The sequence below is a fragment of the Microcebus murinus genome, unplaced genomic scaffold, assembly GCF_040939455.1.
Source record: "Microcebus murinus isolate Inina unplaced genomic scaffold, M.murinus_Inina_mat1.0 scaf049_hap2_Mmur4.0, whole genome shotgun sequence".
NCBI lineage: Eukaryota > Metazoa > Chordata > Mammalia > Primates > Cheirogaleidae > Microcebus > Microcebus murinus.
Genome location: NW_027438995.1, coordinates 49,367 through 65,719, shown reverse-complemented (window position 1 = coordinate 65,719; position 16,353 = coordinate 49,367). Strand labels below are relative to the sequence as shown.

Here is a 16,353-nt window from a genome sequence, read left to right as displayed (position 1 = left end):
GTCTAGGGCCACACCACCCTGAACGCCCCCGATCTCGTCTGGTCTCGGAAGCTAAGCAGGGTCGGGCCTGGTTAGTACTTGGATGGGAGACCGCCTGGGAATACCGGGTGCCACAGGCTGCTGCTTTTTTTTTTTTTTTTTTTTGCCTCTTGTTCTGTCCCCTTTCTGGGAGCGCGGCGGCGGCCCGGGGTGGGGGTCACCCCCACCCTCAGCGCCCGCGCGGTGCCTGGCGCCCCAGCCCGCACCGTGGGGCCTCCTCTTGTCCCAAGCCGCGACACCGCCGCCACGCGGCAGCATGCGTGGCATCTGGACTGTCAGGTCTCAGACCAAAGGTCTGCTCTGTGGGAACCGACACGCTGGAGGAAACCTTGAGAGTCTGAGAGGGGAGGGAGTTCCAGAAGAAGGCCAGGATGTCATTTTGAGGGAGTACGTGACCAGAACTCGTCCCGTTGCTTTTGGGGTTCTATGGGCTACACGCAGGAATCTTTGGTGGTGGCACCTGATGTTGGGGGATCCGGAGTCACACCCAGACCTGCTCCACAGGCCTCCTTTTACTTTTCTCTTCGGATTCATTATGTTTAAAAAGTGTCTCTTACCTCTAAGATTGCATTTTCTTTTCTCTCTCTTTTCAAGCAGATGATGGGAGTACAAGTATTCAGGTGACATGTGTTGCCCGTGCCCCCCTCCCCCCTGTGTTCTTTTTTTTTTTTTTTTTTTTTTGAGACAGAGTCTCGTTTTGCTGCCCAGGCTAGAGTGAGTGCCATGGCGTCAGCCTAGCTCACAGCAACCTCAATCTCCGGGCTCAAGCAATCCTGCTGCCTCAGCCTCCCGAGTAGTTGGGACTACAGGCATGCACCACCACGCCCGGCTGTGTTTTTCTATATATATTAGTTGGCCAATTAATTTCTTTCTATTTTTAGTAGAGACGGGGTCTCGCTCTTGCTCAGGCTGGTTTCGAACTCCTGACCTGGAGCAATCCGCCCGCCTCGGCCTCCCAGAGAGCTAGGATTACAGGCGTGAGCCACCGCGCCCGGCCCCCCCCTGTGTTCTTATTCATATACCTCTCATGTTGTTCCAGCGTATTGTGGGGGTACCAATGTTAAGGTCGGGTGCCTTGCCCTCTCCAAGCCTCCCCCCTCGGGTCAGAGCTTCAAGTGCGCCCATCCCCCAGTCGGTGCGCACCCACCCCATGCCTAATGGATGTGTATGCCCCTCCCCTCCCCCCACCCGCCCGACACCCACCCGATGAAGGTGATTCCTCTCCGTCCACTTAGGTGTCCATCCGTTCGTACCAATTTGCTGGTGAGCGCGCTCACGTGGTGCTCGTGTGTCCATTCTTGGGATACTTGGCTTACTGGAACGGGTTCCAGCTCTGGCCAGGAGAACACGAGAGGCGCCCTCTCACCGCTGCTCCTCACAGCCGAATGGCACTCCGTGGTGTCCACGCGCCACATTTTATTGATGCACTCCTGGATGGATGGGCACTCGGGTCGCTTCCACGTCTTTGCGATTGTGAATTGTGCCCTAACTGTAACCCTAACCCTTACCCAGCCCGTCTCCTCTGCCCCTGCCTGACGCACTCCTCCCCGGCCAGGCCCGTCACTGTCCTGGGCCCCCGCCTGACCGGCTCCTCCCCGCCCGGCCGGTCACCGTCCTCTGCCCCTGCCTGACATGCTCCTTCCCGCCCGCCCGGCCTCTCACCGTCCTCGGCCCCTGCCTGACCGGCTCCTCCGTCGCCTGGGCCTTCCAAGGGCTTGGTGTGGACGCTGCTTCCAGGAAGCCCTCCAGAAACCCGGCAGCAGGGTGGCCGCAGCAGTCTCCAGCAGCCGTCCCTAAGTCGCGTGAGTGCGGGGGACGTGCCCCCGCTGTGCCGCGGGGGGGCCCAGCCTGGTGTCTTCCCTGAGGCCCTGGGGCTGCCGGCTGGGCTGCCGCTCCCCGCAAGGGGAGAGCCGCGGAGGTGGGGACCGCCTCCTGATGGGGACGTACACGCAGCTCTCCACGTCGGATTCCGGGGCTCTCTGTCCTGCCCGAAGGCCCAGCTGGCCTGCGGGTCCTTAGAGTGGCAAAAACATCCGAAAACTGAGATTGAGGGTCCGGTGGGTGTCTGCACTTTTGTGCTGGGCACCCCAGGGAGGCCCGGGGGCTGGCTGGACAACGTGGTCTGCTGGGCGGGGGGAGGGGGGTTGGAGGAGCAACTGATGCCCTTTGCACTTTGGGTAGCAAGAGTCTGAGGTGTCTCTGAGCCCTGTGCCCTGTGGGGGGGGGGCGGGGGGGAGGAGGAGGAGGAGGAGGAGGAGGAGGTGGGAAGGGCCGGGGCCTGCAGTCCTGTTCCCGGGGTGGCACGGCAAGTGGCTTCTTCCACAGGCTGCTTGGCCTGGGCTCCCTGCACCTGGGCCTTTGGAGGACCGGCCCTGTGCTTGCCAACACTTCCTGCAGGGACCCAGAGCTGGGAGGTGGCATCTCTCAGCCCTGGGTCGGGCAGAGCCCCAGCGGGCCATGCCCACAACCTCTCTCAGCACCGGTCCCCCAGAAGGCTCCTTTGGGACCAGGATTCTCTTGCGGTGACTCTTTAAGGTCTGGCCCCTGGATGGAGGGGCACCAGGAGTAGAGGAGCAGGAAGGGGAAGGGGGTGGCCATGCGAGGGGACACTTTGAGGCCAAGTCCCAGCTTCAGCCTGATCCTCCTGGGAACCCCGCTCTGAGACAAGGAGCCGGGCTTCGCATTCCCACAGCAGCCAGTCGTGGGCTGAGGACACCTGGGGCGTTGGGAACTCCCTGGCTTCTCCTTGGTTTAACATCTAGAGCTGCTTGTGAATCGCGCCGCCACACACACCCGAGCGCAGGTGTCTTCCGCACAGACTGCGGGCCTCGCTCTTCTGAATGCCGCTAGCTCGCCACCCACCCACGGGTGAACCTGGTCAGGGTGCTTTCTCTAAGGGGCAGACTCTTTTCCGGGCGGGCTACCGGTGTCTCTGTTTGCTCGTTTCTTTCTTCCATTTCGGGAAAGGCTTCCTTGCTGGGTGTGGAAATCTCCTATGCCTTCCCTCGCCTATTCTGTCAGCTTTAAAATTCTCTTTCAGTTGCCACCCTCACAGATGGATTAGGAAACTCTTTCCGGTGCACTCATTAGTGAAATGACCTCCAGGAAGCTGGAATCCAATATCTAATGGCCGATTTTTAGCGAGTCCACACGCCAGGGTGGTCGGGGTCCAATGCAGCCCCGGCCAGGCCCAGGCCCCTTGGACTGGGCCACCGGAGGACACGGAGGAGGGTCCCGGCCCCCACGAAGCGGTGCCGGCAGTTCTCCACGGGCTTGGGCGTTTTCCAGAGGTAGGAGATGGAGGGGACTGATTTCTTCAGCGCCCCCCAAACCACGCCACCCCACCCCACCCATGGGACACATCCCCAGAGAGAGACGCCCCATACACTGGCTGTGCCCCAGCCCTGGCCCGGGGGAATAGGCGGCAGCCCACCCACAGGGCGAGGGGGGGGGGCGCAGCTGAAAGGGGTTGTGGGGGAGGGCGGCCCCTGGCTGGGGTCAAAGGGCGAGCGTCCCGCGCGTGCGCAGTCAGCGGCAGGCAGCGACGCGCTGGGGGTGGGCAGCGGGTAGGTGAAGGAGGCCGGGCGAGGAGACGAGGGGGGCTGGGAGGGCTCCACCTTGGCGAGTCCAGCCGTGGAGGCGCATCTTGTGTGAGTGTGAGTGAGTGTGAGTGTGTGTGTGTGTGTATAGAGAGACAGCCCCCCGCCCCGCCCCGCCCATCACCCCCGTCCCTGGGAGCCCGCGGGACCCGGCCGGCCGGAGAACTCAACCGGCCCGGCCCGGCGCGGGGCCTGGGGCGGGAGGCGGCGGCGGGGAAGCCCAGAGAGGCTCGGCTTCTTGAGCGGGGCAGGGGCGCCCTCCGCCGCCGTCTAGGGCCACACCACCCTGAACGCCCCCGATCTCGTCTGGTCTCGGAAGCTAAGCAGGGTCGGGCCTGGTTAGTACTTGGATGGGAGACCGCCTGGGAATACCGGGTGCCACAGGCTGCTGCTTTTTTTTTTTTTTTTTTTTTGCCTCTTGTTCTGTCCCCTTTCTGGGAGCGCGGCGGCGGCCCGGGGTGGGGGTCACCCCCACCCTCAGCGCCCGCGCGGTGCCTGGCGCCCCAGCCCGCACCGTGGGGCCTCCTCTTGTCCCAAGCCGCGACACCGCCGCCACGCGGCAGCATGCGTGGCATCTGGACTGTCAGGTCTCAGACCAAAGGTCTGCTCTGTGGGAACCGACACGCTGGAGGAAACCTTGAGAGTCTGAGAGGGGAGGGAGTTCCAGAAGAAGGCCAGGATGTCATTTTGAGGGAGTACGTGACCAGAACTCGTCCCGTTGCTTTTGGGGTTCTATGGGCTACACGCAGGAATCTTTGGTGGTGGCACCTGATGTTGGGGGATCCGGAGTCACACCCAGACCTGCTCCACAGGCCTCCTTTTACTTTTCTCTTCGGATTCATTATTTTTAAAAAGTGTCTCTTACCTCTAGGATTGCATTTTCTTTTCTCTCTCTCTTCAAGCAGATGATGGGAGTACAAGTATTCAGGTGACATGTGTTGCCCATGACCCCCTCCCGCCTGTGTTCTTTTTTTTTTTTTTTTTTTTGAGACAGAGTCTCGTTTTGCTGCCCAGGCTAGAGTGAGTGCCATGGCGTCAGCCCAGCTCACAGCAACCTCAATCTCCGGGCTCAAGCAATCCTGCTGCCTCAGCCTCCCGAGTAGTTGGGACTACAGGCATGCACCACCACGCCCGGCTGTGTTTTTCTATATATATTAGTTGGCCAATTAATTTCTCTCTATTTTTAGTGGAGACGGGGTCTCGCTCTTGCTCAGGCTGGTTTCGAACTCCTGACCTGGAGCAATCCGCCCGCCTCGGCCTCCCAGAGAGCTAGGATTACAGGCGTGAGCCACCGCGCCCGGCCCCCCCTGTGTTCTTATTCATATACCTCTCATGTTGTTCCAGCGTATTGTGGGGGTACCAATGTTAAGGTCGGGTGCCTTGCCCTCTCCAAGCCTCCCCCCCTCGGGTCAGAGCTTCAAGTGCGCCCATCCCCCAGTCGGTGCGCACCCACCCCATGCCTAATGGATGTGTATGCCCCTCCCCTCCCCCCACCCGCCCGACACCCACCCGATGAAGGTGATTCCTCTCTGTCCACTTAGGCGTCCATCCGTTCGTACCAATTTGCTGGTGAGCGCGCTCACGTGGTGCTCGTGTGTCCATTCTTGGGCTACCTGGCTTACTGGAACGGGTTCCAGCTCTGGCCAGGAGAACACGAGAGGCGCCCCCTCACCGCTGCTCCTCACAGCCGAATGGCACTCCGTGGTGTCCACGCGCCACATTTTATTGATGCACTCCTGGATGGATGGGCACTCGGGTCGCTTCCACGTCTTTGCGATTGTGAATTGTGCCCTAACTGTCACCCTAACCCTTACCCAGCCCCCGTCTCCTCTGCCCCTGCCTGACGCACTCCTCCCCGGCCAGGCCCGTCACTGTCCTGGGCCCCCGCCTGACCGGCTCCTCCCCGCCCGGCCTGTCACCGTCCTCTGCCCCTGCCTGACATGCTCCTTCCCGCCCGCCCGGCCTCTCACCGTCCTCGGCCCCTGCCTGACCGGCTCCTCCGTCGCCTGGGCCTTCCAAGGGCTTGGTGTGGACGCTGCTTCCAGGAAGCCCTCCAGAAACCCGGCAGCAGGGTGGCCGCAGCAGTCTCCAGCAGCCGTCCCTAAGTCGCGTGAGTGCGGGGGACGTGCCCCCGCTGTGCCGCGGGGGCCCAGCCTGGTGTCTTCCCTGAGGCCCTGCGGCTGCCGGCTGGGCTGCCGCTCCCCGCAAGGGGAGAGCCGCGGAGGTGGGGACCGCCTCCTGATGGGGACGTACACGCAGCTCTCCACGTCGGATTCCGGGGCTCTCTGTCCTGCCCGAAGGCCCAGCTGGCCTGCGGGTCCTTAGAGTGGCAAAAACATCCGAAAACTGAGATTGAGGGTCCGGTGGGTGTCTGCACTTTTGTGCTGGGCACCCCAGGGAGGCCCGGGGGCTGGCTGGACAACGTGGTCTGCTGGGCGGGGGGGTTGGAGGAGCAACTGATGCCCTTTGCACTTTGGGTAGCAAGAGTCTGAGGTGTCTCTGAGCCCTGTGCCCTGTGGGGGGGGGCCGGGGGGGAGGAGGAGGAGGAGGAGGAGGTGGGAAGGGCCGGGGCCTGCAGTCCTGTTCCCGGGGTGGCACGGCAAGTGGCTTCTTCCACAGGCTGCTTGGCCTGGGCTCCCTGCACCTGGGCCTTTGGAGGACCGGCCCTGTGCTTGCCAACACTTCCTGCAGGGACCCAGAGCTGGGAGGTGGCATCTCTCAGCCCTGGGTCGGGCAGAGCCCCAGCGGGCCATGCCCACAACCTCTCTCAGCACCGGTCCCCCAGAAGGCTCCTTTGGGACCAGGATTCTCTTGCGGTGACTCTTTAAGGTCTGGCCCCTGGATGGAGGGGCACCAGGAGTAGAGGAGCAGGAAGGGGAAGGGCGTGGCCGTGCGAGGGGACACTTTGAGGCCAAGTCCCAGCTTCAGCCTGATCCTCCTGGGAACCCCGCTCTGAGACAAGGAGCCGGGCTTCGCATTCCCACAGCAGCCAGTCGTGGGCTGAGGACACCTGGGGCGTTGGGAACTCCCTGGCTTCTCCTTGGTTTAACGTCTAGAGCTGCTTGTGAATCGCGCCGCCACACACACCCGAGCGCAGGTGTCTTCCGCACAGACTGCGGGCCTCGCTCTTCTGAATGCCGCTAGCTCGCCACCCACCCACGGGTGAACCTGGTCAGGGTGCTTTCTCTCGGGGGCAGACTCTTTTCCGGGCGGGCTACCGGTGTCTCTGTTTGCTCGTTTCTTCCTTCCATTTCGGGAAAGTCTTCCTTGCTGGGTGTGGAAATCTCCTATGCCTTCCCTCGCCTATTCTGTCAGCTTTAAAATTCTCTTTCAGTTGCCACCCTCACAGATGGATTAGGAAACTCTTTCCGGTGCACTCATTAGTGAAATGACCTCCAGGAAGCTGGAATCCAATATCTAATGGCCGATTTTTAGCCAGTCCACACGCCAGGGTGGTCGGGGTCCAATGCAGCCCCGGCCAGGCCCAGGCCCCTTGGACTGGGCCACAGGAGGACACGGAGGAGGGTCCCGTCCCCCACGAAGCGGTGCCGGCAGTTCTCCACGGGCTTGGGCGTTTTCCAGAGGTAGGAGATGGAGGGGACTGATTTCTTCAGCGCCCCCCAAACCACGCCACCCCACCCCACCCATGGGACACATCCCCAGAGAGAGACGCCCCATACACTGGCTGTGCCCCAGCCCTGGCCCGGGGGAATAGGCGGCAGCCCACCCACAGGGCGAGGGGGGGGCGCAGCTGAAAGGGGTTGTGGGGGAGGGCGGCCCCTGGCTAGGGTCAAAGGGCGAGCGTCCCGCGCGTGCGCAGTCAGCAGCAGGCAGCGACGCGCTGGGGGTGGGCAGCGGGTAGGTGAAGGAGGCCGGGCGAGGAGACGAGGGGGGCTGGGAGGGCTCCACCTTGGCGAGTCCAGCCGTGGAGGCGCATCTTGTGTGAGTGTGAGTGAGTGTGAGTGTGTGTGTGTGTGTATAGAGAGACAGCCCCCCGCCCCGCCCCGCCCCGCCCCGCCCATCACCCCCGTCCCGGCGAACTCAACCGGCCCGGCCCGGCGCGGGGCCTGGGGCGGGAGGCGGCGGCGGGGAAGCCCAGAGAGGCTCGGCTTCTCGAGCGGGGCAGGGGCGCCCTCCGCCGCCGTCTAGGGCCACACCACCCTGAACGCCCCCGATCTCGTCTGGTCTCGGAAGCTAAGCAGGGTCGGGCCTGGTTAGTTCTTGGATGGGAGACCGCCTGGGAATACCGGGTGCCACAGGCTGCTGCTTTTTTTTTTTTTTTTTTTTTTTTTTTTGCCTCTTGTTCTGTCCCCTTTCTGGGAGCGCGGCGGCGGCCGGGGGTGGGGGTCACCCCCACCCTCAGCGCCCGCCCGCGGTGCCTGGCGCCCCAGCCCGCACCGTGGGGCCTCCTCTTGTCCCAAGCTGAGACACCGCCGCCACGCGGCAGCATGCGTGGCATCTGGACTGTCAGGTCTCAGACCAAAGGTCTGCTCTGTGGGAACCGACACGCTGGAGGAAACCTTGAGAGTCTGAGAGGGGAGGGAGTTCCAGAAGAAGGCCAGGATGTCATTTTGAGGGAGTATGTGACCAGAACTCGTCCCGTTGCTTTTGGGGTTCTATGGGCTACACGCAGGAATCTTTGGTGGTGGCACCTGATGTTGGGGGATCCGGAGTCACACCCAGACCTGCTCCACAGGCCTCCTTTTACTTTTCTCTTCGGATTCATTATTTTTAAAAAGTGTCTCTTACCTCTAGGATTGCATTTTCTTTTCTCTCTCTCTTCAAGCAGATGATGGGAGTACAAGTATTCAGGTGACATGTGTTGCCCGTGCCCCCCTCCCCCCTGTGTTCTTTTTTTTTTTTTTTTTTTTTGAGACAGAGTCTCGTTTTGCTGCCCAGGCTAGAGTGAGTGCCATGGCGTCAGCCTAGCTCACAGCAACCTCAATCTCCGGGCTCAAGCAATCCTGCTGCCTCAGCCTCCCGAGTAGTTGGGACTACAGGCATGCACCACCACGCCCGGCTGTGTTTTTCTATATATATTAGTTGGCCAATTAATTTCTCTCTATTTTTAGTGGAGACGGGGTCTCGCTCTTGCTCAGGCTGGTTTCGAACTCCTGACCTGGAGCAATCCGCCCGCCTCGGCCTCCCAGAGAGCTAGGATTACAGGCGTGAGCCACCGCGCCCGGCCCCCCCTGTGTTCTTATTCATATACCTCTCATGTTGTTCCAGCGTATTGTGGGGGTACCAATGTTAAGGTCGGGTGCCTTGCCCTCTCCAAGCCTCCCCCCTCGGGTCAGAGCTTCAAGTGCGCCCATCCCCCAGTCGGTGCGCACCCACCCCATGCCTAATGGATGTGTATGCCCCTCCCCTCCCCCCACCCGCCCGACACCCACCCGATGAAGGTGATTCCTCTCTGTCCACTTAGGCGTCCATCCGTTCGTACCAATTTGCTGGTGAGCGCGCTCACGTGGTGCTCGTGTGTCCATTCTTGGGCTACCTGGCTTACTGGAACGGGTTCCAGCTCTGGCCAGGAGAACACGAGAGGCGCCCCCTCACCGCTGCTCCTCACAGCCGAATGGCACTCCGTGGTGTCCACGCGCCACATTTTATTGATGCACTCCTGGATGGATGGGCACTCGGGTCGCTTCCACGTCTTTGCGATTGTGAATTGTGCCCTAACTGTCACCCTAACCCTTACCCAGCCCCCGTCTCCTCTGCCCCTGCCTGACGCACTCCTCCCCGGCCAGGCCCGTCACTGTCCTGGGCCCCCGCCTGACCGGCTCCTCCCCGCCCGGCCTGTCACCGTCCTCTGCCCCTGCCTGACATGCTCCTTCCCGCCCGCCCGGCCTCTCACCGTCCTCGGCCCCTGCCTGACCGGCTCCTCCGTCGCCTGGGCCTTCCAAGGGCTTGGTGTGGACGCTGCTTCCAGGAAGCCCTCCAGAAACCCGGCAGCAGGGTGGCCGCAGCAGTCTCCAGCAGCCGTCCCTAAGTCGCGTGAGTGCGGGGGACGTGCCCCCGCTGTGCCGCGGGGGCCCAGCCTGGTGTCTTCCCTGAGGCCCTGCGGCTGCCGGCTGGGCTGCCGCTCCCCGCAAGGGGAGAGCCGCGGAGGTGGGGACCGCCTCCTGATGGGGACGTACACGCAGCTCTCCACGTCGGATTCCGGGGCTCTCTGTCCTGCCCGAAGGCCCAGCTGGCCTGCGGGTCCTTAGAGTGGCAAAAACATCCGAAAACTGAGATTGAGGGTCCGGTGGGTGTCTGCACTTTTGTGCTGGGCACCCCAGGGAGGCCCGGGGGCTGGCTGGACAACGTGGTCTGCTGGGCGGGGGGGTTGGAGGAGCAACTGATGCCCTTTGCACTTTGGGTAGCAAGAGTCTGAGGTGTCTCTGAGCCCTGTGCCCTGTGGGGGGGGGCCGGGGGGGAGGAGGAGGAGGAGGAGGAGGTGGGAAGGGCCGGGGCCTGCAGTCCTGTTCCCGGGGTGGCACGGCAAGTGGCTTCTTCCACAGGCTGCTTGGCCTGGGCTCCCTGCACCTGGGCCTTTGGAGGACCGGCCCTGTGCTTGCCAACACTTCCTGCAGGGACCCAGAGCTGGGAGGTGGCATCTCTCAGCCCTGGGTCGGGCAGAGCCCCAGCGGGCCATGCCCACAACCTCTCTCAGCACCGGTCCCCCAGAAGGCTCCTTTGGGACCAGGATTCTCTTGCGGTGACTCTTTAAGGTCTGGCCCCTGGATGGAGGGGCACCAGGAGTAGAGGAGCAGGAAGGGGAAGGGCGTGGCCGTGCGAGGGGACACTTTGAGGCCAAGTCCCAGCTTCAGCCTGATCCTCCTGGGAACCCCGCTCTGAGACAAGGAGCCGGGCTTCGCATTCCCACAGCAGCCAGTCGTGGGCTGAGGACACCTGGGGCGTTGGGAACTCCCTGGCTTCTCCTTGGTTTAACGTCTAGAGCTGCTTGTGAATCGCGCCGCCACACACACCCGAGCGCAGGTGTCTTCCGCACAGACTGCGGGCCTCGCTCTTCTGAATGCCGCTAGCTCGCCACCCACCCACGGGTGAACCTGGTCAGGGTGCTTTCTCTCGGGGGCAGACTCTTTTCCGGGCGGGCTACCGGTGTCTCTGTTTGCTCGTTTCTTCCTTCCATTTCGGGAAAGTCTTCCTTGCTGGGTGTGGAAATCTCCTATGCCTTCCCTCGCCTATTCTGTCAGCTTTAAAATTCTCTTTCAGTTGCCACCCTCACAGATGGATTAGGAAACTCTTTCCGGTGCACTCATTAGTGAAATGACCTCCAGGAAGCTGGAATCCAATATCTAATGGCCGATTTTTAGCCAGTCCACACGCCAGGGTGGTCGGGGTCCAATGCAGCCCCGGCCAGGCCCAGGCCCCTTGGACTGGGCCACAGGAGGACACGGAGGAGGGTCCCGTCCCCCACGAAGCGGTGCCGGCAGTTCTCCACGGGCTTGGGCGTTTTCCAGAGGTAGGAGATGGAGGGGACTGATTTCTTCAGCGCCCCCCAAACCACGCCACCCCACCCCACCCATGGGACACATCCCCAGAGAGAGACGCCCCATACACTGGCTGTGCCCCAGCCCTGGCCCGGGGGAATAGGCGGCAGCCCACCCACAGGGCGAGGGGGGGGCGCAGCTGAAAGGGGTTGTGGGGGAGGGCGGCCCCTGGCTAGGGTCAAAGGGCGAGCGTCCCGCGCGTGCGCAGTCAGCAGCAGGCAGCGACGCGCTGGGGGTGGGCAGCGGGTAGGTGAAGGAGGCCGGGCGAGGAGACGAGGGGGGCTGGGAGGGCTCCACCTTGGCGAGTCCAGCCGTGGAGGCGCATCTTGTGTGAGTGTGAGTGAGTGTGAGTGTGTGTGTGTGTGTATAGAGAGACAGCCCCCCGCCCCGCCCCGCCCCGCCCCGCCCATCACCCCCGTCCCGGCGAACTCAACCGGCCCGGCCCGGCGCGGGGCCTGGGGCGGGAGGCGGCGGCGGGGAAGCCCAGAGAGGCTCGGCTTCTCGAGCGGGGCAGGGGCGCCCTCCGCCGCCGTCTAGGGCCACACCACCCTGAACGCCCCCGATCTCGTCTGGTCTCGGAAGCTAAGCAGGGTCGGGCCTGGTTAGTTCTTGGATGGGAGACCGCCTGGGAATACCGGGTGCCACAGGCTGCTGCTTTTTTTTTTTTTTTTTTTTTTTTTTTTGCCTCTTGTTCTGTCCCCTTTCTGGGAGCGCGGCGGCGGCCGGGGGTGGGGGTCACCCCCACCCTCAGCGCCCGCCCGCGGTGCCTGGCGCCCCAGCCCGCACCGTGGGGCCTCCTCTTGTCCCAAGCTGAGACACCGCCGCCACGCGGCAGCATGCGTGGCATCTGGACTGTCAGGTCTCAGACCAAAGGTCTGCTCTGTGGGAACCGACACGCTGGAGGAAACCTTGAGAGTCTGAGAGGGGAGGGAGTTCCAGAAGAAGGCCAGGATGTCATTTTGAGGGAGTATGTGACCAGAACTCGTCCCGTTGCTTTTGGGGTTCTATGGGCTACACGCAGGAATCTTTGGTGGTGGCACCTGATGTTGGGGGATCCGGAGTCACACCCAGACCTGCTCCACAGGCCTCCTTTTACTTTTCTCTTCGGATTCATTATTTTTAAAAAGTGTCTCTTACCTCTAGGATTGCATTTTCTTTTCTCTCTCTCTTCAAGCAGATGATGGGAGTACAAGTATTCAGGTGACATGTGTTGCCCGTGCCCCCCTCCCCCCTGTGTTCTTTTTTTTTTTTTTTTTTTTTGAGACAGAGTCTCGTTTTGCTGCCCAGGCTAGAGTGAGTGCCATTTCGTCAGCCTAGCTCACAGCAACCTCAATCTCCGGGCTCAAGCAATCCTGCTGCCTCAGCCTCCCGAGTAGTTGGGACTACAGGCATGCACCACCACGCCCGGCTGTGTTTTTCTATATATATTAGTTGGCCAATTAATTTCTCTCTATTTTTAGTGGAGACGGGGTCTCGCTCTTGCTCAGGCTGGTTTCGAACTCCTGACCTGGAGCAATCCGCCCGCCTCGGCCTCCCAGAGAGCTAGGATTACAGGCGTGAGCCACCGCGCCCGGCCCCCCCTGTGTTCTTATTCATATACCTCTCATGTTGTTCCAGCGTATTGTGGGGGTACCAATGTTAAGGTCGGGTGCCTTGCCCTCTCCAAGCCTCCCCCCTCGGGTCAGAGCTTCAAGTGCGCCCATCCCCCAGTCGGTGCGCACCCACCCCATGCCTAATGGATGTGTATGCCCCTCCCCTCCCCCCACCCGCCCGACACCCACCCGATGAAGGTGATTCCTCTCTGTCCACTTAGGCGTCCATCCGTTCGTACCAATTTGCTGGTGAGCGCGCTCACGTGGTGCTCGTGTGTCCATTCTTGGGCTACCTGGCTTACTGGAACGGGTTCCAGCTCTGGCCAGGAGAACACGAGAGGCGCCCCCTCACCGCTGCTCCTCACAGCCGAATGGCACTCCGTGGTGTCCACGCGCCACATTTTATTGATGCACTCCTGGATGGATGGGCACTCGGGTCGCTTCCACGTCTTTGCGATTGTGAATTGTGCCCTAACTGTCACCCTAACCCTTACCCAGCCCCCGTCTCCTCTGCCCCTGCCTGACGCACTCCTCCCCGGCCAGGCCCGTCACTGTCCTGGGCCCCCGCCTGACCGGCTCCTCCCCGCCCGGCCTGTCACCGTCCTCTGCCCCTGCCTGACATGCTCCTTCCCGCCCGCCCGGCCTCTCACCGTCCTCGGCCCCTGCCTGACCGGCTCCTCCGTCGCCTGGGCCTTCCAAGGGCTTGGTGTGGACGCTGCTTCCAGGAAGCCCTCCAGAAACCCGGCAGCAGGGTGGCCGCAGCAGTCTCCAGCAGCCGTCCCTAAGTCGCGTGAGTGCGGGGGACGTGCCCCCGCTGTGCCGCGGGGGCCCAGCCTGGTGTCTTCCCTGAGGCCCTGCGGCTGCCGGCTGGGCTGCCGCTCCCCGCAAGGGGAGAGCCGCGGAGGTGGGGACCGCCTCCTGATGGGGACGTACACGCAGCTCTCCACGTCGGATTCCGGGGCTCTCTGTCCTGCCCGAAGGCCCAGCTGGCCTGCGGGTCCTTAGAGTGGCAAAAACATCCGAAAACTGAGATTGAGGGTCCGGTGGGTGTCTGCACTTTTGTGCTGGGCACCCCAGGGAGGCCCGGGGGCTGGCTGGACAACGTGGTCTGCTGGGCGGGGGGAGGGGGGTTGGAGGAGCAACTGATGCCCTTTGCACTTTGGGTAGCAAGAGTCTGAGGTGTCTCTGAGCCCTGTGCCCTGTGGGGGGGGGGCGGGGGGGAGGAGGAGGAGGAGGAGGAGGAGGAGGTGGGAAGGGCCGGGGCCTGCAGTCCTGTTCCCGGGGTGGCACGGCAAGTGGCTTCTTCCACAGGCTGCTTGGCCTGGGCTCCCTGCACCTGGGCCTTTGGAGGACCGGCCCTGTGCTTGCCAACACTTCCTGCAGGGACCCAGAGCTGGGAGGTGGCATCTCTCAGCCCTGGGTCGGGCAGAGCCCCAGCGGGCCATGCCCACAACCTCTCTCAGCACCGGTCCCCCAGAAGGCTCCTTTGGGACCAGGATTCTCTTGCGGTGACTCTTTAAGGTCTGGCCCCTGGATGGAGGGGCACCAGGAGTAGAGGAGCAGGAAGGGGAAGGGGGTGGCCATGCGAGGGGACACTTTGAGGCCAAGTCCCAGCTTCAGCCTGATCCTCCTGGGAACCCCGCTCTGAGACAAGGAGCCGGGCTTCGCATTCCCACAGCAGCCAGTCGTGGGCTGAGGACACCTGGGGCGTTGGGAACTCCCTGGCTTCTCCTTGGTTTAACATCTAGAGCTGCTTGTGAATCGCGCCGCCACACACACCCGAGCGCAGGTGTCTTCCGCACAGACTGCGGGCCTCGCTCTTCTGAATGCCGCTAGCTCGCCACCCACCCACGGGTGAACCTGGTCAGGGTGCTTTCTCTAAGGGGCAGACTCTTTTCCGGGCGGGCTACCGGTGTCTCTGTTTGCTCGTTTCTTTCTTCCATTTCGGGAAAGGCTTCCTTGCTGGGTGTGGAAATCTCCTATGCCTTCCCTCGCCTATTCTGTCAGCTTTAAAATTCTCTTTCAGTTGCCACCCTCACAGATGGATTAGGAAACTCTTTCCGGTGCACTCATTAGTGAAATGACCTCCAGGAAGCTGGAATCCAATATCTAATGGCCGATTTTTAGCGAGTCCACACGCCAGGGTGGTCGGGGTCCAATGCAGCCCCGGCCAGGCCCAGGCCCCTTGGACTGGGCCACCGGAGGACACGGAGGAGGGTCCCGGCCCCCACGAAGCGGTGCCGGCAGTTCTCCACGGGCTTGGGCGTTTTCCAGAGGTAGGAGATGGAGGGGACTGATTTCTTCAGCGCCCCCCAAACCACGCCACCCCACCCCACCCATGGGACACATCCCCAGAGAGAGACGCCCCATACACTGGCTGTGCCCCAGCCCTGGCCCGGGGGAATAGGCGGCAGCCCACCCACAGGGCGAGGGGGGGGGGCGCAGCTGAAAGGGGTTGTGGGGGAGGGCGGCCCCTGGCTGGGGTCAAAGGGCGAGCGTCCCGCGCGTGCGCAGTCAGCGGCAGGCAGCGACGCGCTGGGGGTGGGCAGCGGGTAGGTGAAGGAGGCCGGGCGAGGAGACGAGGGGGGCTGGGAGGGCTCCACCTTGGCGAGTCCAGCCGTGGAGGCGCATCTTGTGTGAGTGTGAGTGAGTGTGAGTGTGTGTGTGTGTGTATAGAGAGACAGCCCCCCGCCCCGCCCCGCCCATCACCCCCGTCCCTGGGAGCCCGCGGGACCCGGCCGGCCGGAGAACTCAACCGGCCCGGCCCGGCGCGGGGCCTGGGGCGGGAGGCGGCGGCGGGGAAGCCCAGAGAGGCTCGGCTTCTTGAGCGGGGCAGGGGCGCCCTCCGCCGCCGTCTAGGGCCACACCACCCTGAACGCCCCCGATCTCGTCTGGTCTCGGAAGCTAAGCAGGGTCGGGCCTGGTTAGTACTTGGATGGGAGACCGCCTGGGAATACCGGGTGCCACAGGCTGCTGCTTTTTTTTTTTTTTTTTTTTTGCCTCTTGTTCTGTCCCCTTTCTGGGAGCGCGGCGGCGGCCCGGGGTGGGGGTCACCCCCACCCTCAGCGCCCGCGCGGTGCCTGGCGCCCCAGCCCGCACCGTGGGGCCTCCTCTTGTCCCAAGCCGCGACACCGCCGCCACGCGGCAGCATGCGTGGCATCTGGACTGTCAGGTCTCAGACCAAAGGTCTGCTCTGTGGGAACCGACACGCTGGAGGAAACCTTGAGAGTCTGAGAGGGGAGGGAGTTCCAGAAGAAGGCCAGGATGTCATTTTGAGGGAGTACGTGACCAGAACTCGTCCCGTTGCTTTTGGGGTTCTATGGGCTACACGCAGGAATCTTTGGTGGTGGCACCTGATGTTGGGGGATCCGGAGTCACACCCAGACCTGCTCCACAGGCCTCCTTTTACTTTTCTCTTCGGATTCATTATTTTTAAAAAGTGTCTCTTACCTCTAGGATTGCATTTTCTTTTCTCTCTCTCTTCAAGCAGATGATGGGAGTACAAGTATTCAGGTGACATGTGTTGCCCATGACCCCCTCCCGCCTGTGTTCTTTTTTTTTTTTTTTTTTTTGAGACAGAGTCTCGTTTTGCTGCCCAGGCTAGAGTGAGTGCCATGGCGTCAGCCC

At 62.6% G+C, this 16,353-nt stretch overlaps 3 non-coding genes and 2 pseudogenes across 3 annotated transcripts; all 5 read left to right on the top strand.

Moving 5' to 3' along the window:
* LOC142868949 (5S ribosomal RNA) lies at window positions 1-119 on the top strand. Its single transcript, XR_012917808.1, has one exon. It is a non-coding gene; the product is annotated as a 5S ribosomal RNA (ribosomal RNA).
* A 3,787-nt stretch (window positions 120-3,906) lies between these two features.
* LOC142868948 (5S ribosomal RNA) lies at window positions 3,907-4,025 on the top strand. The gene has a single exon (XR_012917807.1). It is a non-coding gene; the product is annotated as a 5S ribosomal RNA (ribosomal RNA).
* A 3,756-nt stretch (window positions 4,026-7,781) lies between these two features.
* Window positions 7,782-7,900, top strand: LOC142868966 (uncharacterized; annotated as a pseudogene).
* Window positions 7,901-11,665: 3,765 nt separating this feature from the next.
* LOC142868965 (uncharacterized) lies at window positions 11,666-11,784 on the top strand (annotated as a pseudogene).
* A 3,795-nt stretch (window positions 11,785-15,579) lies between these two features.
* On the top strand, window positions 15,580-15,698 carry LOC142868947 (5S ribosomal RNA). The gene has a single exon (XR_012917806.1). It is a non-coding gene; the product is annotated as a 5S ribosomal RNA (ribosomal RNA).
* Window positions 15,699-16,353: the final 655 nt, after the last annotated feature.